The sequence below is a fragment of the Heterodontus francisci genome, chromosome 22 (assembly GCF_036365525.1).
Source record: "Heterodontus francisci isolate sHetFra1 chromosome 22, sHetFra1.hap1, whole genome shotgun sequence".
In the NCBI taxonomy this organism is placed as follows: Eukaryota; Metazoa; Chordata; class Chondrichthyes; order Heterodontiformes; family Heterodontidae; genus Heterodontus; species Heterodontus francisci.
This window is the reverse complement of record NC_090392.1, coordinates 38,441,524-38,466,002: the sequence shown is the minus strand read 5'-3', so window position 1 is coordinate 38,466,002 and position 24,479 is coordinate 38,441,524. Positions and strand designations below refer to the sequence as shown.

The following is a 24,479-nucleotide window of genomic DNA, read 5'->3' as shown; positions in this document are numbered from 1 at the left end:
ATGTGGTTGATGATTGCATGGAATGCATTGCAAACTTGGGTTACGTTGCTTGATTTCATTCTACACCTTGAAATTCAGAAGTAAGTGAGGCACCAGGTGGAAACCAACAGCTGTCTCTGTGGAAGTGGGGACATGGCCTCCGAATCTAACCATTTGAACTCTGAAAACATTCTGCTGGATCTGAACTGCCCTGTATACCAAGGCCAATTTGTATACTTTATAAAGTGGAATGCCCAGAACTATGCAGAGTACTCCAGGTGGGGTCTAACCAGGACATTATTTAGCTGTAGCGAAGCTTCGCCCCCATTATTTAACTGCCTCTGTTACGCATTCTACTGCTCGGGTAATCACATTGTATGTTGCAAATCAGCAAAATAAGGACGCATTTGATAAAAATAAAGAGTTTAAAAGCACAAATATGTGTCAGTGCAATCAGTAAATCATGAGAAATGAAATCCAGAACTTGGCAAGAATCCCAAGTGGATGTCTTGGAGTGGTTGGGGAAGGGAATCTTTGTCAATGATGGCACACTGTGCATTGACACTGCAGCAGCTGCTCCACCTCTTACAAACTTAGTTTCTTAAGTGAGAGTTGACAAAAAAGGGAATTGGATAATTGCATGAAAGGAGAGGCAAACAAAAGCAGAGCGAAGGAAATGGGCCCAACTGGCAAGTCTTTGAAAAAACTGGCAATGGTACGATGGCCTCAATGGCCTGGCAATGTGTTGTGCACTGCTGAGCGTCCATTGCTGGGTCAATACCTCTGCAGCCTTGCAAAATGTCACAGTGGAATTGCATTTCAATGAAACAAGCACCACAAATAGATCTTGACTGTATAGTTTAACAATACTTGCAGCTTCCTCAGCCATGTAACCGTGCTGCGTTTCTGTAGTGTAGTGGTGATCACGTTTGTCTCACACGCAAAAGGTCCCCAGTTCGAAACTGGGCAGAAACATTTTCGAAACAAACCCAAACTTCTGACCACGATATATGCAATCATTGACATTCCCCATTAACACAACACAATTTCTTAAAGCCCTATCTCTCTTGCACATTGTGTGCACAATGCCTTGCAATCGCTCCTCTTTCTAGTCCTGATGCTGCAGAAAGTTCCTCAAAACCTTGCACTTGCACGTCATTTGGCTCAGATTAGAATAGAAACCTGCAACACGAGATGGCTAAGTAACAGCGAATCTTAGTCTCATTTCAGACGAGGCAAAAGCACATCAGCAATTCACTTTCGCCAGCTCCACATTCGTTGAGACAGGGGCACGCCGCAATATTTTGACCCGCACTGTCCAATTACTCGCTGCTAGCAGCAAGAGGGGTCTGCTGCCTCAATCAACAGGTTACTGGCCATCTCAGGGAGGTAAAATAGCACAACCCGGGCCAAATCTCCCCAGAAACCAAGCACAGGCTCAGCAAAACGTAGGCACATGATATCCGGGCCAATAAACCTCCGAGCAGCTCCAACAGAACACCCAAGTGACTGAAACTTTCTTTGAGTTGCAATGATGAATCTCCGGTGGAAACAAGTTTGGGGAAAATGCTCCTCCTGGACATTTCTTTTTGGGTAAAAGGGGCAAAAATCCTTTTCAATTTAACCACTGCTGCGGCAGATTCTTGGTGTCTTCAGCACCTTGATAACGCAGCTCTTAACATGCAGCCGCAATTATGACAAGGGGTAAAGGTTCATGACACGCAGAGGGGAAAAAGTTACTTAACTTATGACAGTCGCTCACAGACTTATTAGCGTTTTGTTCAGTCAGTAACAGAGACATACCTGGGTTTATTGATGCAGATTAACATAACTATTCAGCGTCACGCAGAGCCGCTAAGAGTACTTTGCCTCCCTTAAAGACGGACACAGCTGATTCTGTAACTGAAGCTAAGGAAACAGGCAGACGTGCCAAATTATCACTTTGTATTGTTCTTCATTCGGCGAGTAACAGGAAAACTAACAAGGTGGCGTTGAAAATGAGATGCACTGTGGCTCCGCTCAATATCAACCCACTCCTTCATATTGAACTGAGGAAGACTATACATGAATAAAAGCAAAATACTGTGGATGCTGGAAATCTGAAATAAAAACAAGAAATTCTGGAAATACTCAGCAGGTTTGGCAGCATCTGTGGAGAGAGAAGCAGAGTTAACATTTCGGCTCAGTGACCCTTCTTCAGAACTGGCAAATATTAGAAAAGTCAAAGGTTAGAAGCAAGTACAGCGGGGGTGGAGCAAGAGATAACAAAGGAGAAGGTGTAGATTGGGCAAGGCCACAGAATAGCTGACCAGAAGGTCATGGAGCAAAGGCAAACAATATGTTAATGGTGTGTTGAAAGACAAAGCATTCGTACAGATAGGACTGTTAACGGACTGAAAATTGAACAGCAGCAAGTACAAACATGAAAACAAAACAGTGGGTAAGTAAACTGAACAAACTAAGATGAAATAAAATAAACATACAAAAAAATGTAAAAAATGTAAAAAAGAAAAATAACAAAAAGTGAAAGTAAAATGGGGGGCCCGTCATGATCTGAAATTATTGAACTCAATATTCAGTCCGGCACGCTCTCATGTGCAGTGGTTAGCACCGCAGCCTCACAGCTCCAGCGACCCGGTTTCAATTCTGGGCACTGCCTGTGTGGTGTTTGCAAGTTCTCCCTGTGTCTGCGTGGGATTCCTCCGGGTGCTCCGGTTTCCTCCCACATGCCAAAGACTTGCTGGTTGATAGGTTAATTGGCCATTCCCAATCGCCCCTAGTAAAGGTAGGTGGTAAGGAAATATAGGGAAGGTGGGGATGTGGTAGGAATATGGAATTCGTGTAGGATTAGTATAAATGGGTGGTCGATGGTCGGCACAGACTCGGTGGGCCGAAGGGCCTGTTTCAGTGCTGTATCACGAAACTAAACTAATCGGTCAACGAGATGCTGTTTTTCGAGCTTGCGTTGTTGTTCACTGGAACACTGCAGCAAGCCCAGGATAGAGATGTGAGCATGAGAGCAGCGGGGAGTCTTCAAATGGCAAGCAACCAGAAGCTCAGGGTCCTGCTTGCGGACTGAGCGGACGTGTTCCGCAAAGCGGTTACCCAGTCTGCGTTTGGTCTCCCCAATAAACATGAATATACATGAATTGGATTTAGGCGCCAGTATGTTGCAAAACGAGAAGAAAGAAAAGCACAAATGCCATTAACATTGACTTTACAAATGATTCACTGAAAAATTCTTTCATTTGCTGGAAAAGATGAATATTGTGCATCTGAAAATGGGCACCATGGGATTGTGTTGCATACTGACCTGTTTTCCTGTATTTGCCTGTCATCTATACAATTCAATTTGTGTTGGATATCGCTGAGAATCTCATTTCAAGATGCGGGCACAGATATTAATATAATCCTACTGAAAGTTTAATCCTGGAACAAATCCTGTGTGACGTGGATTGCAACGTTTAGAGGGCTGTGCAGCTAAGGTGAGGAAGACGGGAATGATGTGGTTGATGATTGCATGGAATGCATTGCAAACTTGGGTCACGTTGCTTGATTTCATTCTACACCTTGAAATTCAGAAGCAAGTGAGGCACCAGGTGGAAACCAACAGCTGTCTCTGTGGAAGCGGGGACATGGCCTCCGAATCTAACCATTTGAACTCTGAAAATATTCTGCTGGATCTGAACTGCCCTGTATACCAAGGCCAATTTGTATACTTTATAAAGTGGAATGCCCAGAACTATGCAGAGTACTCCAGGTGGGGTCTATCCAGGACATTATATAGCTGTAGCGAAGCTTCGCCCCCATTATTTAACTGCCTCTGTTACGCATTCTACTGCTCGGGTAATCACATTGTATGTTGCAAATCAGCAAAATAAGGACGCATTTGATAAAAATAAAGAGTTTAAAAGCACAAATATGTGTCAGTGCAATCAGTAAATAATGAGAAATGAAATCCAGAACTTGGCAAGAATCCCAAGTGGATGTCTTGGAGTGGTTGGGGAAGGGAATCTTTGTCAATGATGGCACACTGTGCATTGACACTGCAGCAGCTGCTCCACCACTTACAAACTTAGTTTCTTAAGTGAGAGTTTACAAAAAAGGGAATTGGATAATTGCATGAAAGGAGAGGCAAACAAAAGCAGAGCGAAGGAAATGGGCCCAACTGGCAAGTCTTTGAAAAAACTGGCAATGGTACGATGGCCTGAATGGCCTGGCAATGTGTTGTGCACTGCTGAGCGTCCATTGCTGGGTCAATACCTCTGCAGCCTTGCGAAATGTCACAGTGGAATTGCATTTCAATGAAACAAGCACCACAAATAGATCATGACTGTATAGTTTAACAATACTTGCAGCTTCCTCAGCTCTGCAAGCATGTGGAGTTTTTGTAGTGTAGTGGTGATCACGTTTGCCTAACGCACAAAAGGTCCCTAGTTCGAAACTGAACATAAACATTTTCGAAACAAACCCAAACTTCTGACCACGATATATGCAATCATTGACATTCCCCATTAACACAACACAATTTCTCAAAGCCCTCTTTCTCTTGCACATTGTGTGCACAATGCCTTGCAATCGCTCCTCTTTCTAGTCCTGATGCTGCAGGAAGTTCCTCAAAACCTAGCACTTGCACTTCATTTGGCTCAGATTAGAATAGAAACCTGCAACACTAGCTTGCTAAGTAACAGCTGATCCAAGTTTCATTTCAGACGAGGCAAAAGCACATCAGCAATTCACTTTCGCCAGCTCCACATTCGTTCAGACAGGGGCACGCCGCAATATTTTGACCCGCACTGTCCAATTACTCGCTGCTCGCAGCAAGAGGGGTCTGCTGCCTCAATCAACAGGTTACTGGCCATCTCGGGGAGGTAAAATAGCACAACCCGGGCCAAATCTCCCCATAAACCAAGCACAGGCTCAGCAAAACGTAGGCACATGATATCCGGGTCATTAAACCTCCGAGCAGCTCTAACAGAACACCCAAGTGACTGAAACTTTCTTTGAGTTGCAATGATGAATCTCCGGTGGAAACAAGTTTGGGGAAAATGCTCCTCCTGAACATTTCTTTTTGGATAAAAGGGGCAAAAATCCTTTTCAATTTAACCACTGCTGCAGCAGATTCTTGGTGTCTTAAGCACCTTGATAACGCAGCTCTTAACATGCAGCCGCAATTATGACAAGGGGTAAAGGTTCATGACACACAGAGGGGAAAAAGTTATTTAAGTTATGACAGTCGCTCACAGACTTATTAGCGTTTTGTTCAGTCAGTAACAGAGACATACCGGGTTTATTGATGCAGATTAACATAACTATTCAGCGTCACGCAGAGCCGCTAAGAGTACTTTGCCTCCCTTAAAGACGGACACTGCTGATTCTGTAACTGAAGCTAAGGAAACAGGCAGACGTGCCAAATTATCACTTTGTATTGTTCTTCATTCGGCGAGTAACAGGAAAACTAACAAGGTGGCGTTGAAAATGAGATGCACTGCGGCTCCGCTCAATATCAACCCGCTCCTTCATATTGAACTGAGGAAGACTATACATGAATAAAAGCAAAATACTGTGGATGCTGGAAATCTGAAATAAAAACAAGAAATTCTGGAAATACTCAGCAGGTCTGGCAGCATCTGTGGAGAGAGAAGCAGAGTTAACATTTCGGCTCAGTGACCCTTCTTCAGAACTGGCAAATATTAGAAAAGTCAAAGGTTAGAAGCAAGTAAAGCGGGGGTGGAGCAAGAGATAACAAAGAAGGTGTAGATTGGGCAAGGCCACAGAATAGCTGACCAGAAGGCCATGGAGCAAAGGCAAACAATATGTTAATGGTGTGTTGAAAGACAAAGCATTCGTACAGAAAGGACTGTTAACTTACTGAAAATTGAACAGCAGCAAGTACAAACATGAAAACAAAACAGTGGGTAAGTAAACTGAACAAACTAAGATGAAATAAAATAAACATACAAAAAAATATAAAAAATGTAAAAAAGAAAAATAACAAAAAGTGAAAGTAAAATGGTGGGCCCGTCATGATCTGAAATTATTGAACTCATTATTCAATCCGGCACGCTCTCGTGTGCAGTGGTTAGCACCGCAGCCTCACAGCTCCAGCGACCCGATTTCAATTCTGGGCACTGCCTGTGTGGTGTTTGCAAGTTCTCCCTGTGTCTGCGTGGGATTCCTCCGGGTGCTCCGGTTTCCTCCCACATGCCAAAGACTTGCTGGTTGATAGGTTAATTGGCCATTCCCAATTGCCCCTAGTAAAGGTAGGTGGTAGGGAAATATAGGGAAGGTGAGGATGTGGTAGGAATATGGAATTCGTGTAGGATTAGTATAAATGGGTGGTCGATGGTTGGCAAAGACTCGGTGGGCCGAAGGGCCTGTTTCAGTGCTGTATCACAAAACTAAACTAATCGGTCAACGAGATGCTGTTTTTCGAGCTTGCGTTGTTGTTCACTGGAACACTGCAGCAAGTCCAGGATAGAGATGTGAGCATGAGAGCAGCGGGGAGTCTTGAAATGGCAAGCAACCAGAAGCTCAGGGTCCTGCTTGCGGACTGAGCGGACGTGTTCCGCAAAGCGGTCACCCAGTCTGCGTTTGGTCTCCCCAATAAACATGAATATACATGAATTGGATTTAGGCGCCAGTCCGTTGCAAAACGAGAAGAAAGAAAAGCACAAATGCCATTAACACTGACTTTACAAATGATTCACTGAAAAATTCTTTCATTTGCTGGAAAAGATGAATATTGTGCATCTGAAAATGGGCACCATGGGATTGTGTTGCATACTGACCTGTTTTCCTGTATTTGCCTGTCATCTATACAATTCAATTTGTGTTGGATATCGCTGAGAATCTCATTTCAAGATGCGGGCACAGATATTAATATAATCCTACTGAAAGTTTAATCCTGGAACAAATCCTGTGTGACGTGGATTGCAACGTTTAGAGGGCTGTGCAGCTAAGGTGAGGAAGACGGGAATGATGTGGTTGATGATTGCATGGAATGCATTGCAAACTTGGGTTACGTTGCTTGATTTCATTCTACACCTTGAAATTCAGAAGCAAGTGAGGCACCAGGTGGAAGCCAACAGCTGTCTCTGTGGAAGCGGGCACATGGCCTCCGAATCTAACCATTTGAACTCTGAAAACATTCTGCTGGATCTGAACTACCCTGTATACCAAGGCCAATTTGTATACTTTATAAAGTGGAATGCCCAGAACTATGCAGAGTACTCCAGGTGGGGTCTAACCAGGACATTATATAGCTGTAGCGAAGCTTCGCCCCCATTATTTAACTGCCTCTGTTACGCATTCTACTGCTAGGGTAATCACATTGTATGTTGCAAATCAGCAAAATAAGGACGCATTTGATAAAAATAAAGAGTTTAAAACCACAAATATGTGTCAGTGCAATCATAAATAATGAGAAATGAAATCCAGAACTTGGCAAGAATCCCAAGTGGATGTCTTGGAGTGGTTGGGGAAGGGAATCTTTGTCAATGATGGCACACTGTGCATTGACACTGCAGCAGCTGCTCCACCTCTTACAAACTTAGTTTCTTAAGAGAGAGTTTGCAAAAAAGGGAATTGGATAATTGCATGAAAGGAGAGGCAAACAAAAGCAGAGCGAAGGAAATGGGCCCAACTGGCAAGTCTTTGAAAAAACTGGCAATGGTACGATGGCCTGAATGGCCTGGCAATGTGTTGTGCACTGCTGAGCGTCCATTGCTGGGTCAATACCTCTGCAGCCTTGCGAAATGTCACAGTTGAATTGCATTTCAATGAAACAAGCACCACAAATAGATCATGACTGTATAGTTTAACAGTTCTGAAGAAGGGTCACTGACCCGAAACGTTAACTCTGCTTCTCTTTCCACAGATGCTGCCAGACCTGCTGAGTGAATCCAGCATTTCTTGTTTTTGTTTCAGTTTAACAATACTTGCAGCTTCCTCAGACCTGCAAACGTGCTGAGTTTCTGTAGTTTAGTGGTGATCACGTTTGTCTAATACATAAAAGGTCCCCAGTTCGAAACTGGGCCGAAACATTTTCGAAACAAACCCAAACTTCTGACCACGAAAATGCAATAATTGACATTCCCCATTAACACAACACAATTTCTCAAAGCCCTCTTTCTCTTGCACATTGTGTGCATAATGCCTTGCAATCGCTCCTCTTTCTAGTCCTGCTGCTGCAGAAAGTTCCTCAAAACCTTGCACTTGCACTTCATTTGGCTCAGATTAGCATAGAAACCTGCAACACTAGCTTGCTAAGTAACAGCTGATCTAAGTCTCATTTCAGACGAGGCAAAAGCACATCAGCAATTCACTTTCGCCAGCTCCACATTCGTTGAGACAGGGGCACGCCGCAATATTTTGACCCGCACTGTCCAATTACTCGCTGCGAGCAGCAAGAGGGGTCTGCTGCCTCAATCAACAGGTTACTGGCCATCTCGGGCAGGTAAAATAGCACAGCCCGGGCCAAATCTCCCCATAAACCAAGCACAGGCTCAGCAAAACGGAGGCACATGATATCCGGGTCATTAAACCTCCGAGCAGCTCGAACAGAACACCCAAGTGACTGAAACTTTCTTTGAGTTGCAATGATGAATCTCCGGTGGAAACAAGTTTGGGGAAAATGCTCCTCCTGAACATTTCTTTTTGGGTAAAAGGGGCAAAAATCCTTTTCAATTTAACCACTGCTGCAGCAGATTCTTGGTGTCTTAAGCACCTTGATAACGCAGCTCTCAACATGCAGCCGCAAATATGACAAGGGGTAAAGGTTCATGACACGCAGAGGGGAAAAAGTTATTTAAGTTATGACAGTCACTCACAGACTTGTTAGCGTTTTGTTCAGTCAGTAACAGAGACATACCTGGGTTTATTGATGCAGATTAACATAACTATTCAGCGTCACGCAGAGCCGCTAAGAGTACTTTGCCTCCCTTAAAGACGGACACAGCTGATTCTGTAACTGAAGCTAAGGAAACAGGCAGACGTGCCAAATTATCACTTTGTATTGTTCTTCATTCGGCGAGTAACAGGAAAACTAACAAGGTGGCGTTGAAAATGAGATGCACTGCGGCTCCGCTCAATATCAACCCGCTCCTTCATATTGAACTGAGGAAGACTATACATGAATAAAAGCAAAATACTGTGGATGCTGGAAATCTGAAATAAAAACAAGAAATTCTGGAAATACTCAGCAGGTCTGGCAGCATCTGTGGAGAGAGAAGCAGAGTTAACATTTCGGCTCAGTGACCCTTCTTCAGAACTGGCAAATATTAGAAACGTCAAAGGATAGAAACAAGTAAAGTGGGGGTGGAGCAAGAGATAACAAAGGAGAAGGTGTAGATTGGGCAAGGCCACAGAATAGCTGACCAGAAGGTCATGGAGCAAAGGCAAACAATATGTTAGTGGTGTTGAAAGACAAAGCATTCGTACAGATAGGACTGTTAACGGACTGAAAATTGAACAGCAGCAAGTACAAACATGAAAACAAAACAGTGGGTAAGTAAACTGAACAAACTAAGATGAAATAAAATAAACATACAAAAAAATGTAAAAAAGAAAAATAACAAAAAGTGAAAGTACAATGGGGGGTCCGTCATGATCTGAAATTATAGAACTCAATATTCAGTCCGGCAGGCTCTCGTGTGCAGTGGTTAGCACCGCAGCCTCACAGCTCCAGCGACCCGGTTTCAATTCTGGGCACTGACTGTGTGGTGTTTGCAAGTTCTCCCTGTGTCTGCGTGGGATTCCTCCGGGTGCTCCGGTTTCCTCCCACATGCCAAAGACTTGCTGGTTGATAGGTTAATTGGCCATTCCCAATTGCCCCTAGTAAAGGTAGGTGGTAGGGAAATATAGGGAAGGTGGGGATGTGGTGGGAATATAGAATTCGTGTAGGATTAGTATAAATGGGTGGTCGCTGGTCGGCACAGTCTCGGTGGGCCGAAGGGCCTGTTTCAGTGCTGTATCACGAAACTAAACTAATCGGTCAACGAGATGCTGTTTTTCGAGCTTGCGTTGTTGTTCACTGGAACACTGCAGCAAGCCCAGGATAGAGATGTGAGCATGAGAGCAGCGGGGAGTCTTGAAATGGCAAGCAACCAGAAGCTCAGGGTCCTGCTTGCGGACTGAGCGGACGTGTTCCACAAAGCGGTCACCCAGTCTGCGTTTGGTCTCCCCAATAAACATGAATATACATGAATTGGATTTAGGAGCCAGTAAGTTGCAAAACGAGAAGAAAGAAAGGCATAAATGCCATTAACACTGACTTTACAAATGATTCACTGAAATATTCTTTCATTTGCTGGAAAAGATGAATATTGTGCCTCTGAAAATGGGCACCATGGGATTGTGTTGCATACTGACCTGTTTTCCTGTATTTGCCTGTCATCTGTACAATTCAATTTGTGTTGGATATCGCTGAGAATCTCATTTCAAGATGCGGCCACAGACATTAATATAATCCTACTGAAAGTTTAATCCTGGAAGAAATCCTGTGTGACGTGGATTGCAACGTTTAGAGGGCTGTGCAGCTAAGGTGAGGAAGACGGGAATGATGTGGTTGATGATTGCATGGAATGCATTGCAAACGTGGGTTACGTTGCTTGATTTCATTCTACACCTTGAAATTCAGAAGCAAGTGAGGCACCAGGTGGAAACCAACAGCTGTCTCTGTGGAAGCGGGGACATGGCCTCCGAATCTAACCATTTGAACTCTGAAAACATTCTGCTGGATCTGAACTGCCCTGTATACCAAGGCCAATTTGTATACTTTATAAAGTGGAATGCCCAGAACTATGCAGAGTACTCCAGGTGGGGTCTAACCAGGATATTTTATAGCTGTAGCGAAGCTTCGCCCCCATTATTTAACTGCCTCTGTTACGCATTCTACTGCTAGGGTAATCACATTGTATGTTGCAAATCAGCAAAATAAGGACGCATTTGATAAAAATAAAGAGTTTAAAAGCACAAATATGTGTCAGTGCAATCAGTAAATAATGAGAAATGAAATCCAGAACTTGGCAAGAATCCCAAGTGGATGTCTTGGAGTGGTTGGGGAAGGGAATCTTTGTCAATGATGGCACACTGTGCATTGACACTGCAGCAGCTGCTCCACCTCTTACAAACTTAGTTTCTTAAGTGAGAGTTTACACAAAAGGGAATTGGATAATTGCATGAAAGGAGAGGCAAACAAAAGCAGAGCGAAGGAAATGGGCCCAACTGGCAAGTCTTTGAAAAAACTGGCAATGGTACGATAGCCTGAATGGCCTGGCAATGTGTTGTGCACTGCTGAGCGTCCATTGCTGGGTCAATACCTCTGCAGCCTTGCGAAATGTCACAGTGGAATTGCATTTCAATAAAACAAGCACCACAAATAGATCATGACTGTATAGTTTAACAATACTTGCAGCTTCCTCAGCCCTGCAACCGTGATGAGTTTCTGTAGTGTCGTGGTGATCACGTTTGTTTGACATACCAAAGGTCCCCAGTTCGAAACTGAGCTGAAGCATTTTCGAAACAAACCCAAACTTCTGACCACGATATATGCAATCATTGACATTCCCCATTAACACAACACAATTTCTCAAAGTCCTATTTCTCTTGCACATTGTGTGCACAATGCCTTGCAATCGCTCCTCTTTCTAGTCCTGATGCTGCAGAAAGTTCCTCAAAACCTAGCACTTGCACTTCATTTGGCTCAGATTAGAATAGAAACCTGCAGCACTAGCTTGCTAAGTCACAGCTGATCTAAGTCTCATTTCAGACGAGGCAAAAGCACATCAGCAATTCACTTTCGCCAGCTCCACATTCGTTGAGACAGGGGCACGCCGCAATATTTTGACCCGCACTGTCCAATTACTCGCTGCTAGCAGCAAGAGGGGTCTGCTGCCTCAATCAACAGGTTACTGGCCATCTCGGGGAGGTAAAATAGCACAACCCGGGCCAAATCTCCCCATAAACCAAGCACAGGCTCAGCAAAACGTAGGCACATGATATCCGGGTCACTAAACCTCCGAGCAGCTCGAACAGAACACCCAAGTGACTGAAACTTTCTTTGAGTTGCAATGATGAATCTCCGGTGGAAACAAGTTTGGGGAAATTGCTCCTCCTGAACATTTCTTTTTGGGTAAAAGGGGCAAAAATCCTTTTCAATTTCACCACTGCTGCAGCAGATTCTTGGTGTCTTAAGCACCTTGATAACGCAGCTCTTAACAAACAGCCGCAATTATGACAAGGGGTAAAGGTTCATGACACGCAGAGGGGAAAAAGTTATTTAAGTTATGACAGTCGCTCACAGACTTATTAGCGTTTTGTTCAGTCAGTAACAGAGACATACCTGGGTTTATTGATGCAGATTAACATAACTATTCAGCGTCACGCAGAGCCGCTAAGAGTACTTTGCCTCCCTTAAAGACGGACACAGCTGATTCTGTAACTGAAGCTAAGGAAACAGGCAGACGTGCCAAATTATCACTTTGTATTGTTCTTCATTCGGCGAGTAACAGGAAAACTAACAAGGTGGCGTTGAAAATGAGATGCACTGCGGCTCCGCTCAATATCAACCCGCTCCTTCATATTGAACTGAGGAAGACCATACATGAATAAAAGCAAAATACTGTGGATGCTGGAAATCTGAAATAAAAACAAGAAATTCTGGAAAAACTCAGCAGGTCTGGCAGCATCTGTGGAGAGAGAAGCAGAGTTAACATTTTGGCTCAGTGACCCTTCTTCAGAACTGGCAAATATTAGAAAAGTCAAAGGTTAGAAGCAAGTAAAGCGGGGGTGGAGCAAGAGATAACAAAGGAGAAGGTGTAGATTGGGCAAGGCCACAGAATAGCTGACCAGAAGGTCATGGAGCAAAGGCAAACAATATGTTAATGGTGTGTTGAAAGACAACGCATTAGTACAGATAGGACTGTTAACGGACTGAAAATTGAACAGCAGCAGGTACAAACATGAAAACAAAACAGTGGGTAAGTAAACTGAACAATCTAAGATGAAATAAAATAAACATACCTAAAATGTAAAAAATGTAAAAAAGAAAAATAACAAAAAGTGAAATTAAAATGGGGGGCCCGTCATGATCTGAAATTATTGAACTCAATATTCAGTCCGGCACGCTCTCGTGTGCAGTGGTTCGCACCGCAGCCTCACAGCTCCAGCGACCCGGTTTCAATTCTGGGCACTGCCTGTGTGGTGTTTGCAAGTTCTCCCTGTGTCTGCGTGGGATTCCTCCGGGTGCTCCGGTTTCCTCCCACATGCCAAAGACTTGCTGGCTGATAGGTTAATTGCCCATTCCCAATTGCCCCTAGTAAAGGTAGGTGGTGGGGAAATATAGGGAAGGTGGGGATGTGGTGGGAATATGGAATTCGTGTAGGATTAGCATAAATGGGTGGTCGATGGTCGGCACAGACTCGGTGGGCCGAAGGGCCTGTTTCAGTGCTGCATCACGAAACTAAACTAATCGGTCAACGAGATGCTGTTTTTCGAGCTTGCGTTGTTGTTCACTGGAACACTGCAGCAAGCCCAGGATAGAGATGTGAGCATGAGAGCAGCGGGGAGTCTTGAAATGGCAAGCAACCAGAAGCTCAGGGTCCTGCTTGCGGACTGAGCGGACGTGTTCCGCAAAGCGGTCACCCAGTCTGCGTTTGGTCTCCCCAATAAACATGAATATACATGAATTGGATTTAGGCGCCAGTATGTTGCAAAATGAGAAGAAAGAAAGGCACAAATGCCATTAACACTGACTTTACAAATGATTCACTGAAAAATTCTTTCATTTGCTGGAAAAGATGAATATTGTGCATCTGAAAATGGGCACCATGGGATTGTGTTGCATACTGACCTGTTTTCCTGTATTTGCCTGTCATCTATACCATTCAATTTGTGTTGGATATCGCTGAGAATCACATTTCAAGATGAGGGCACAGATATTAATATAATCCTACTGAAAGTTTAATCCTGGAACAAATCCTGTGTGACGTGGATTGCAACGTTTCGAGGGCTGTGCAGCTAAGGTGAGGAAGACGGGAATGATGTGGTTGATGATTGCATGGAATGCATTGCAAACTTGGGTTACGTTGCTTGATTTCATTCTACACCTTGAAATTCAGAAGCAAGTGAGGCACCAGGTGGAAACCAACAGCTGTCTCTGTGGAAGCGGGGACATGGCCCCCGATTCTAACCATTTGAACTCTGAAAACATTCTGCTGGATCTGAACTGCCCTGTATACCAAGGCCAATTTGTATACTTTATAAAGTGGAATGCCCAGAACTATGCAGAATACTCCAGGTGGGGTCTAACCAGGACATTATATCGCTGTAGCGAAGCTTCGCCCCCATTATTTAACTGCCTCTGTTACGCATTCTACTGCTCGGGTAATCACATTGTATGTTGCAAATCAGCAAAATAAGGACGCATTTGATAAAAATAAAGAGTTTAAAAGCACAAATATGTGTCAGTGCAATCAGTAAATAATGAGACATGAAATCCAGAACTTGGCAAGAATCCCAAGTGGATGTCTTGGAGTGTTTGGGGAAGGGAATCTTGTCAATGATGGCACACTGTGCATTGACAATGCAGCAGCTGCTGCACCTCTTCCAATCTGAGTTTCTTAAGTGAGTGTTTACAAAAAAGGGAATTGGATAATTGCATGAAAGTGGAGGCAAACAAAAGCAGAGCGAAGGAAGTGGGCCCAACTGGCAAGTCTTTGAAAAAACTGGCAATGGTACGATGGCCTCAATGGCCTGGCAATGTGTTGTGCACTGCTGAGCGTCCATTGCTGGGTCAATACCTCTGCAGCCTTGCAAAATGTCACAGTGGAATTGCATTTCAATGAAACAAGCACCACAAATAGATCATGACTGTATAGTTTAACAATACTTGCAGCTTCCTCAGCTCTGCAACCGTGCTGAGTTTCTGTAGTGTAGTGGTGATCACGTTTGTCTCACACACATAAGGTCTCCAGTTCGAAACTGGGCATAAACATTTTCGAAACAAACCCAAACTTCTGACCACGATGGATGCAATCATTGACATTCCCCATGAACACAACACAATTTCACAAAGTCCTATTTCTCTTGCACATTGTGTGCACAATGCCTTGCAATTGCTCCTCTTTCTTGTCCTGATGCTGCAGAAAGTTCCTCAAAACCTAGCACTTGCACTTCATTTGGCTCAGATTAGAATAGAAACCTGCAACACGAGCTTGCTAAGTCACAGCTGAATTAAGTCTCATTTCAGACGAGGCAAAAGCACATCAGCAATTCACTTTCGCCAGCTCCACATTCGTTGAGACAGGGGCACGCCGCAATATTTTGACCCGCACTGTCCAATTACACACTGCTAGCAGCAAGAGGGCTCTGCTGACTCACTCAACAGGTTACTGGCCATCTCGGGGAAGTAAAATAGCACAACCCGGGCCAAATCTCCCCAGAAACCAAGCACAGGCTCAGCAAAACGTAGGCACATGATATCCGGGTCACTAAACCTCCGAGCAGCTCTAACAGAACACCCAAGTGACGGAAACTTTCTTTGAGTTGCAATGATGAATCTCCGGTGGAAACAAGTTTGGGGAAAATGCTCCTCCTGAACATTTCTTTTTGGGTAAAAGGGGCAAAAATCCTTTTCAATTTAACCACTGCTGCGGCAGATTCTTGGTGTCTTAAGCACCTTGAAAACGCAGCTCTTAACATGCAGCCGCAATTATGACAAGGGGTAAAGGTTCATGACACGCAGAGGGGAAAAATTTATTTAAGTTATGACAGTCGCTCACAGACTTATTAGCGTTTTGTTCAGTCAGTAACAGAGACATACCTGGGTTTATTGATGCAGATTAACATAACTATTCAGCGTCACGCAGAGCTCGAAGAATACTTTGCCTCCCTTAAAGACGGACGCAGCTGATTCTGTAACTGAAGCTAAGGAAACAGGCAGACGTGCCAAATTATCACTTTGTATTGTTCTTCATTCGGCGAGTAACAGGAAAACTAACAAGGTGGCGTTGAAAATGAGATGCACTGCGGCTCCGCTCAATATCAACCCGCTCCTTCATATTGAACTGAGGAAGAATATACATGAATAAAAGCAAAGTACTGTGGATGCTGGAAATCTGAAATAAAAACAAGAAATTCTGGAAATACTCAGCAGGTCTGGCAGCATCTGTGGAGAGAGAAGCAGAGTTAACATTTCGGCTCAGTGACCCTTCTTCAGAACTGGCAAATATTAGAAAAGTCAAAGGTTAGAAGCAAGTAAAGTGGGGGTGGAGCAAGAGATAACAAAGGAGAAGGTGTAGATTGGGCAAGGCCACAGAATAGCTGACCAGAAGGTCATGGAGCAAAGGCAAACAATATGTTAATTGTGTGTTGAAAGACAAAGCATTAGTACAGATAGGACTGTTAACGGACTGAAAATTGAACAGCAGCAAGTACAAACATGAAAACAAAACAGTGGGTAAGTAAACTGAACAAACTAAGATGAAATAAAATAAACATACAAAAAAATGTAAAAAATGTAAAAAAGAAAAATAACAAAAAGTGAAAGTATAATGGGGGGCCCGTCATGATCTGAAATTATTGAATTCAATATTCAGTCCGGCACGCTCTCATGTGCAATGGTCAGCACCGCAGCCTCACAGCTCCAGCGACCCGGTTTCAATTCTGGGCACTGCCTGTGTGGTGTTTGCAAGTTCTCCCTGTGTCTGCGTGGGATTCCTCCGGGTGCTCCGGTTTCCTCCCACATGCCAAAGACTTGCTGGTTGATAGGTTAATTGGCCATTCCCAATTGCCCCTAGTAAAGGTAGGTGGTAGGGAAATATAGGGAAGGTGGGGATGTGGTAGGAATATGGAATTCGTGTAGGATTAGTATAAATGGGTGGTCGATGGTCGGCACAGACTCGGTGGGCCGAAGGGCCTGTTTCAGTGCTGCATCACGAAACTAAACTAATCAGTCAACGAGATGCTGTTTTTCGAGCGTGCGTTGTTGTTCACTTGAACACTACAGCAAGCCCAGGATAGAGATGTGAGCATGAGAGCAGCGGGGAGTCTTGAAATGGCAAGCAACCAGAAGCTCAGGGTCCTGCTTGCGGACTGAGCGGACGTGTTCCGCAAAGCGATCACCCAGTCTGCGTTTGGTCTCCCCAAAAAACATGAATATACATTAATTGGATTTAGGCGCCAGTATGTTGCAAAACGAGAAGAAAGAAAGGCACAAATGCCATTAACACTGACTTTACAAATGATTCACTGAAAAATTCTTTCATTTGCTGGAAAAGATGAATATTGTGCATCTGAAAATAGGCACCATGGGATTGTGTTGCATACTGACCTGTTTTCCTGTATTTGCCTGTCATCTATACAATTCAATTTGTGTTGGATATCGCTGAGAATCTCATTTCAAGATGCGGGCACAGATATTAATATAATCCGACTGAAAGTTTAATACTGGAACAAATCCTGTGTGACGTGGATTGCAACGTTTGGAGGGCTGTGCAGCTAAGGTGAGGAAGACGGGAATGATGTGGTTGATGATTGCATGGAATGCATTGCAAACTTGGGTTACGTTGCTTGATTTCATTCTGCACCTTGAAATTCAGAAGCAAGTGAGGCACCAGGTGGAAACCAACAGCTGTCTCTGTGGAAGCGGGGACATGGCTTCCTAATCTAACCATTTGAACTCTGAAAACATTCTGCTGGATCTGAACTGCCCTGTATACCAAGGCCAATTTGTATACTTTATAAAGTGGAATGCCCAGAACTATGCAGAGTACTCCAGGTGGGGTCTAACCAGGACATTATATAGCTGTAGCGAAGCTTCGCCCCCATTATTTAACTGCCTCTGTTACGCATTCTACTGCTCGGGTAATCACATTGTATGTTGCAAATCAGCAAAATAAGGACGCATTTGATAAGAATAAAGAGTTTAAAAGCACAAATATGTGTCAGTGCAATCAGTAAATAATGAGAAATGAAATGCAGAACTTGGCAAGAATCCCAAGTGGATGTCTTGGAGTGCTTGGGGAAGGGAATCTTGTCACTGATGGCACACTGTGCATTGACACTGCAGCAGCTGCTGCACCTCTTCCAAACTTAGTTTCTTAAGTGAGAGTTTACAAAAAAGGGAATTGGATAATTGCATGAAAGGAGAGGCAAACAAAAGCAGAGCGAAGGAAGTGGGCCCAACTGGCAAGTCTTTGAAAAAAGTGGCAATGGTACGATGGCCTGAATGGCCTGGCAATGTGTTGTGCACTGCTGAGCGTCCATTGCTGGGTCAATACCTCTGCAGCCTTGCAAAATGTCACAGTGGAATTGCATTTCAATGAAACAAGCACCACAAATAGATCATGACTGTATAGTTTAACAATGCTTGCAGCTTCCTCAGCCCTGTAATCGTGTTGAGATTCTGTAGTGTTCTGGTGATCACGTTGCTCTCACACGCAAAAGATCCCCAGTTCGAAACTGGGCAGAAGCATTTTCGAAACAAACCCAAACTTCTGACCACGGTGCATGCAATCATTGACATTCCCCATTGACACAACACAATTTCTCAAAGTCCTATTTCTCTTGCACATTGTGTGCACAATGCCTTGCAATCGCTCCTCTTTCTTGTGCTGATGCTGCAGAAAGTTCCTCAAAACCTAGCACTTGCACTTCATTTGGCTCAGATTAGAATAGAAACCTGCAACACGAGCTTGCTAAGTCACAGCTGATCTCAGTCTCATTTCAGACGAGGCAAAAGCACATCAGCAATTCACTTTCGCCAGCTCCACATTCGTTGAGACAGGGGCACGCCGCAATATTTTGACCCGCACTGTCCAATTACTCGCTGCTAGCAGCAAGAGGGGTCTGCTGCCTCACTCAACAGGTTACTGGCCATCTCAGGGAGGTAAAATAGCACAACCCGGGCCAAATCTCCCCAGAAACCAAGCACAGGCTCAGCAAAACGTAGGCACATGATATCCGGGTCACTAAACCTCCGAGCAGCTCTAACAGAACACCCAAGTGACTGAAACTTTCTTTGAGTTGCAATGATGAATCTCCGGTGGAAACAAGTTTGGGGAAAATGCTCCTCCTGAACATTTCTTTTTGGGTAAAAGGGGCAAAAATCCTTTTCAATTTAACCACTGCTGCGGCAGATTCTTGGTGTCTTAAGCACCTTGAAAACGCAGCTCTTAACATGCAGCCGCAATTATGACAAGGGGTAAAGGTTCATGACACGCAGAGGGGAAAAAGTTATTTAAGTTATGACAGTCGCTCACAGACTTATTCGCGTTTTGTTCAGTCAGTAACAGAGACATACCTGGGTTTATTGATGCAGATTAACATAACTATTCAGCGTCACGCAGAGCTCGAAGAGTACTTTGCCTCCCTTAAAGACGGACGCAGCTGATTCTGTAACTGAAGCTAAGGAAACAGGCAGACGTGCCAAATTATCACTTTGTATTGTTCTTCATTCGGCGAGTAACAGGAAAACTAACAAGGTGGCGTTGAAAATGAGATGCACTGCGGCTCCGCTCAATATCAACCCGCTCCTTCATATTGAACTGAGGAAGAATATACATGAATAAAAGCAAAATACTGTGGATGCTGGAAATCTGAAATAAAAACAAGAAATTCTGGAAATACTCAGCAGGTCTGGCAGCATCTGTGGAGAGAGAAGCAGAGTTAACATTTCGGCTCAGTGACCCTTCTTCAGAACTGGCAAATATTAGAAAAGTCAAAGGTTAGAAGCAAGTAAAGCGGGGGTGGAGCAAGAGATAACAAAGGAGAAGGCCACAGAATAGCTGACCAGAAGGTCATGGAGCAAAGGCAAACAATATGTTAATTGTGTTTTGAAAGACAAAGCATTAGTACAGATAGGACTGTTAACGGACTGAAAATTGAACAGCAGCAAGTACAAACATGAAAACAAAACAGTGGGTAAGTAAACTGAACAAACTAAGATGAAATAAAATAAACATACAAAAAAATGTAAAAAATGTAAAAAAGAAAAATAACAAAAAGTGAAAGTATAATGGGGGGCCCGTCATGATCTGAAATTATTGAACTCAATATTCAGTCCGGCACGCTCTCGTGTGCAATGGTCAGCACCGCAGCCTCACAGCTCCAGCGACCCGGTTTCAATTCTGGGCACTGCCTGTGTGGTGTTTGCAAGTTCTCCCTGTGTCTGCGTGGGATTCCTCCGGGTGCTCCGGTTTCCTCCCACATGCCAAAGACTTGCTGGTTGATAGGTTAATTGGCCATTCCCAATTGCCCCTAGTAAAGGTAGGTGGTAGGGAAATATAGGGAAGGTGGGGATGTGGTAGGAATATGGAATTCGTGTAGGATTAGTATAAATGGGTGGTCGATGGTCGGCACAGACTCGGTGGGCCGAAGGGCCTGTTTCAGTGCTGCATCACGAAACTGAACTAATCGGTCAACGAGATGCTGTTTTTCGAGCTTGCGTTGTTGTTCACTTGAACACTACAGCAAGCCCAGGATAGAGATGTGAGCATGAGAGCAGCGGGGAGTCTTGAAATGGCAAGCAACCAGAAGCTCAGGGTCCTGCTTGCGGACTGAGCGGACGTGTTCCGCAAAGCGATCACCCAGTCTGCGTTTGGTCTCCCCAAAAAACATGAATATACATTAATTGGATTTAGGCGCCAGTATGTTGCAAAACGAGAAGAAAGAAAGGCACAAATGCCATTAACACTGACTTTACAAATGATTCACTGAAAAATTCTTTCATTTGCTGGAAAAGATGAATATTGTGCATCTGAAAATAGGCACCATGGGATTGTGTTGCATACTGACCTGTTTTCCTGTATTTGCCTGTCATCTATACAATTCAATTTGTGTTGGATATCGCTGAGAATCTCATTTCAAGATACGGGCACAGATATTAATATCATCCGACTGAAAGTTTAATCCTGGAACAAATCCTGTGTGACGTGGATTGCAACGTTTGGAGGGCTGTGCAGCTAAGGTGAGGAAGACGGGAATGATGTGGTTGATGATTGCATGGAATGCATTGCAAACTTGGGTTACGTTGCTTGATTTCATTCTACACCTTGAAATTCAGAAACAAGTGAGGCACCAGGTGGAAACCAACAGCTGTCTCTGTGGAAGCGGGGACATGGCTTCCTAATCTAACCATTTGAACTCTGAAAACATTCTGCTGGATCTGAACTGCCCTGTATACCAAGGCCAATGTGTATACTTTATAAAGTTGAATGCCCAGAACTATGCAGAATACTACAGGTGGGGTCTAACCAGGACATTATATAGCTGTAGAGAAGCTTCGCCCCCATTATTTAACTGCCTCTGTTACGCATTCTACTGCTCGGGTAATCACATTGTATGTTGCAAATCAGCAAAATAATGACGCATTTGATAAAAATAAAGAGTTTAAAAGCACAAATATGTGTCAGTGCAATCAGTAAATAATGAGAAATGAAATCCAGAACTTGGCAAGAATCCCAAGTGGATGTCTTGGAGTGGTTGGGGAAGGGAATCTTGTCAATGATGGCACACTGTGCATTGACACTGCAGCAGCTGCTGCACCTCTTCCAAACTTAGTTTCTTAAGTGAGAGTTTACAAAAAAGGGAATTGGATAATTGCATGAAAGGAGAGTCAAACAAAAGCAGAGCGAAGGAAGTGGGCCCAACTGGCAAGTCTTTGAAAAAAGTGGCAATGGTACGATGGCCTGAATGGCCTGGCAATGTGTTGTGCACTGCTGAGCGTCCATTGCTGGGTCAATACCTCTGCAGCCTTGCAAAATGTCACAGTGGAATTGCATTTCAATGAAACAAGCACCACAAATAGATCATGACTGTATAGTTTAACAATACTTGCAGCTTCCTCAACCCTGCAACCGTGCTGAGTTTCTGTAGTGTAGTGGTGATCACGTTTGTCTCACACGCGAAAGGTACTCAGTTCGAAACTGGGCAGAAACATTTTCGAAACAAATCCAAACTTCTGACCACCGTCTCTGCAAACATTGACATTCCCCATTAACACAACACAATTTCTCAAAGTCCTATTTCTCTTGCACATTGTGTGCACAATGCCTTGCAATCGGTCCTCTTTCTTGTCCTGATGCTGCAGAAAGTTCTTCAAAACCTAGCACTTGCACTTCATTTGGCTCAGATTAGAATAGAAACCTGCAACACTAGCTTGCTAAGTCACAGCTGATCTAAGTCTCATTTCAGACGAGGCAAAAGCACATCAGCAATTCACTTTTGCCAGCTCCACATTCGTTGAGACAGGGGCACGCCGCAATATTTTGACCCGCACTGTCCAATTACTCGCTGCTGGCAGCAAGAGGGGTCTGCTGCCTCAATCAACAGGTTACTTGCCATCTCAGGGAGGTAAAATAGCACAACCCGGGCCAAATCTCCCCAGAAACCAAGCACAGGCTCAGCAAAACGTAGGCACATGATATCCGGGTCACTAAACCTCCGAGCAGCTCGAACAGAACACCCAAGTGACTGAAACTTTCTTTGAGTTGCAATGATGAATCTCCGGTGGAAACAAGTTTGGGGAAAATGCTCCTCCTGAACATTTCTTTTTGGGTAAAAGGGGCAAAAATCCTTTTCAATTTAACCACTGCTGCGGCAGATTCTTGGTGTCTTAAGCACGTTGATAACGCAGCTCTTAACATGCAGCCGCAATTATGACAAGGGGTAAAGGTTCATGACACGCAGAGGGGAAAAAGTTATTTAAGTTATGACAGTCGCTCACAGACTTATTAGCGTTTTGTTCAGTCAGTAACAGAGACATGCCTGGGTTTATTGATGCAGATTAACATAACTATTCAGCGTCACGCAGAGCTCGAAGAGTACTTTGCCTCCCTTAAAGACGGACACAGCTGATTCTGTAACTGAAGCTAAGGAAACAGGCAGACGTGCCAAATTATCACTTTGTATTGTTCTTCATTCGGCGAGTAACAGGAAAACTAACAAGGTGGCGTTGAAAATGAGATGCACTGCGGCTCCGCTCAATATCAACCCGCTCCTTCATATTGAACTGAGGAAGAATATACATGAATAAAAGCAAAATACTGTGGATGCTGGAAATCTGAAATAAAAACAAGAAATTCTGGAAATACTCAGCAGGTCTGGCAGCATCTGTGGAGAGAGAAGCAGAGTTAACATTTCGGCTCAGTGACCCTTCTTCAGAACTGGCAAATATTAGAAAAGTCAAAGGTTAGAAGCAAGTAAAGCGGGGGTGGAGCAAGAGATAACAAAGGAGAAGGTGCAGATTGGGCAAGGCCACAGAATAGCTGACCAGACGGTCATGGAGCAAAGGCAAACAATATGTTAATGGTGTGTTGAAAGACAAAACATTCGTACAGATAGGACTGTTAATGGACTGAAAATTGAACAGCAGCAAGTACAAACATGAAAACAAAACAGTGGGGAAGTAAACTGAACAAACTAAGATGAAATAAAATAAACATACAAAAAAATGTAAAAAATGTAAAAAAGAAAAATAACAAAAAGTGAAATTAAAATGGGGGGCCCGTCATGATCCGAAATTATTGAACTCAATATTCAGTCCGGCACGCTCTCGTGTGCAATGGTTAGCACCGCAGCCTCACAGCTCCAGCGACCCGGTTTCAATTCTGGGCATTGCCTGTGTGGTGTTTGCAAGTTCTCCCTGTGTCTGCGTGGGATTCCTCCGGGTGCTCCGGTTTCCTCCCACATGCCAAAGACTTGCTGGTTGATAGGTTAATTGGCCATTCCCAATTGCCCCTAGTAAAGGTAGGTGGTAGGGAAATATAGGGGAGGTGGGGATGTGGTAGGAATATGGAATTCGTGTAGGATTAGTATAAATGGGTGGTCGATGGTCGGCACAGACTCGGTGGGCCGAAGGGCCTGTTTCAGTGCTGCGTCACGAAACTAAACTAATCGGTCAACGAGATGCTGTTTTTCGAGCTTGCGTTGTTGTTCACTGGAACACTACAGCAAGCCCAGGATAGAGATGTGAGCATGAGAGCAGCGGGGAGTCTTGAAATGGCAAGCAACCAGAAGCTCAGGGTCCTGCTTGCGGACTGAGCGGACGTGTTCCGCAAAGCGATCACCCAGTCTGCGTTTGGTCTCCCCAATAAACATGAATATACATGAATTGGATTTAGGCGCCAGTATGTTGCAAAACGAGAAGAAAGAAATGCACAAATGCCATTAACACAGACTTTACAAATGATTCACTGAAAAATTCTTTCATTTGCTGGAAAAGATGAATATTGTGCATCTGAAAATAGGCACCATGGGATTGTGTTGCAAACTGACCTGTTTTCCTGTATTTGCCTGTCATCTCTTCAATTCAATTTGTGTTGGATATCGCTGAGAATCTCATTTCAAGACGCGGGCACAGATATTAACATAATCCTACTGAAAGTTTCATCCTGGAACAAATCCTGTGTGACGTGGATTGCAACGTTTAGAGGGCTGTGCAGCTAAGGTGAGGAAGACGGGAATGATGTGGTTGATGATTGCATGGAATGCATTGCAAA

General features: G+C 44.0%; 2 non-coding genes across 2 annotated transcripts; both read left to right on the top strand.

Annotated features, from left to right (window-relative positions):
- Positions 1-881: 881 nt before the first annotated feature.
- On the top strand, positions 882-954 carry trnav-cac (transfer RNA valine (anticodon CAC)). Its single transcript has one exon. It is a non-coding gene; the product is annotated as a tRNA-Val (tRNA).
- Positions 955-21,845: 20,891 nt separating this feature from the next.
- Positions 21,846-21,918, top strand: trnav-cac (transfer RNA valine (anticodon CAC)). Its single transcript has one exon. It is a non-coding gene; the product is annotated as a tRNA-Val (tRNA).
- The last annotated feature ends 2,561 nt before the right edge of the window (positions 21,919-24,479 follow it).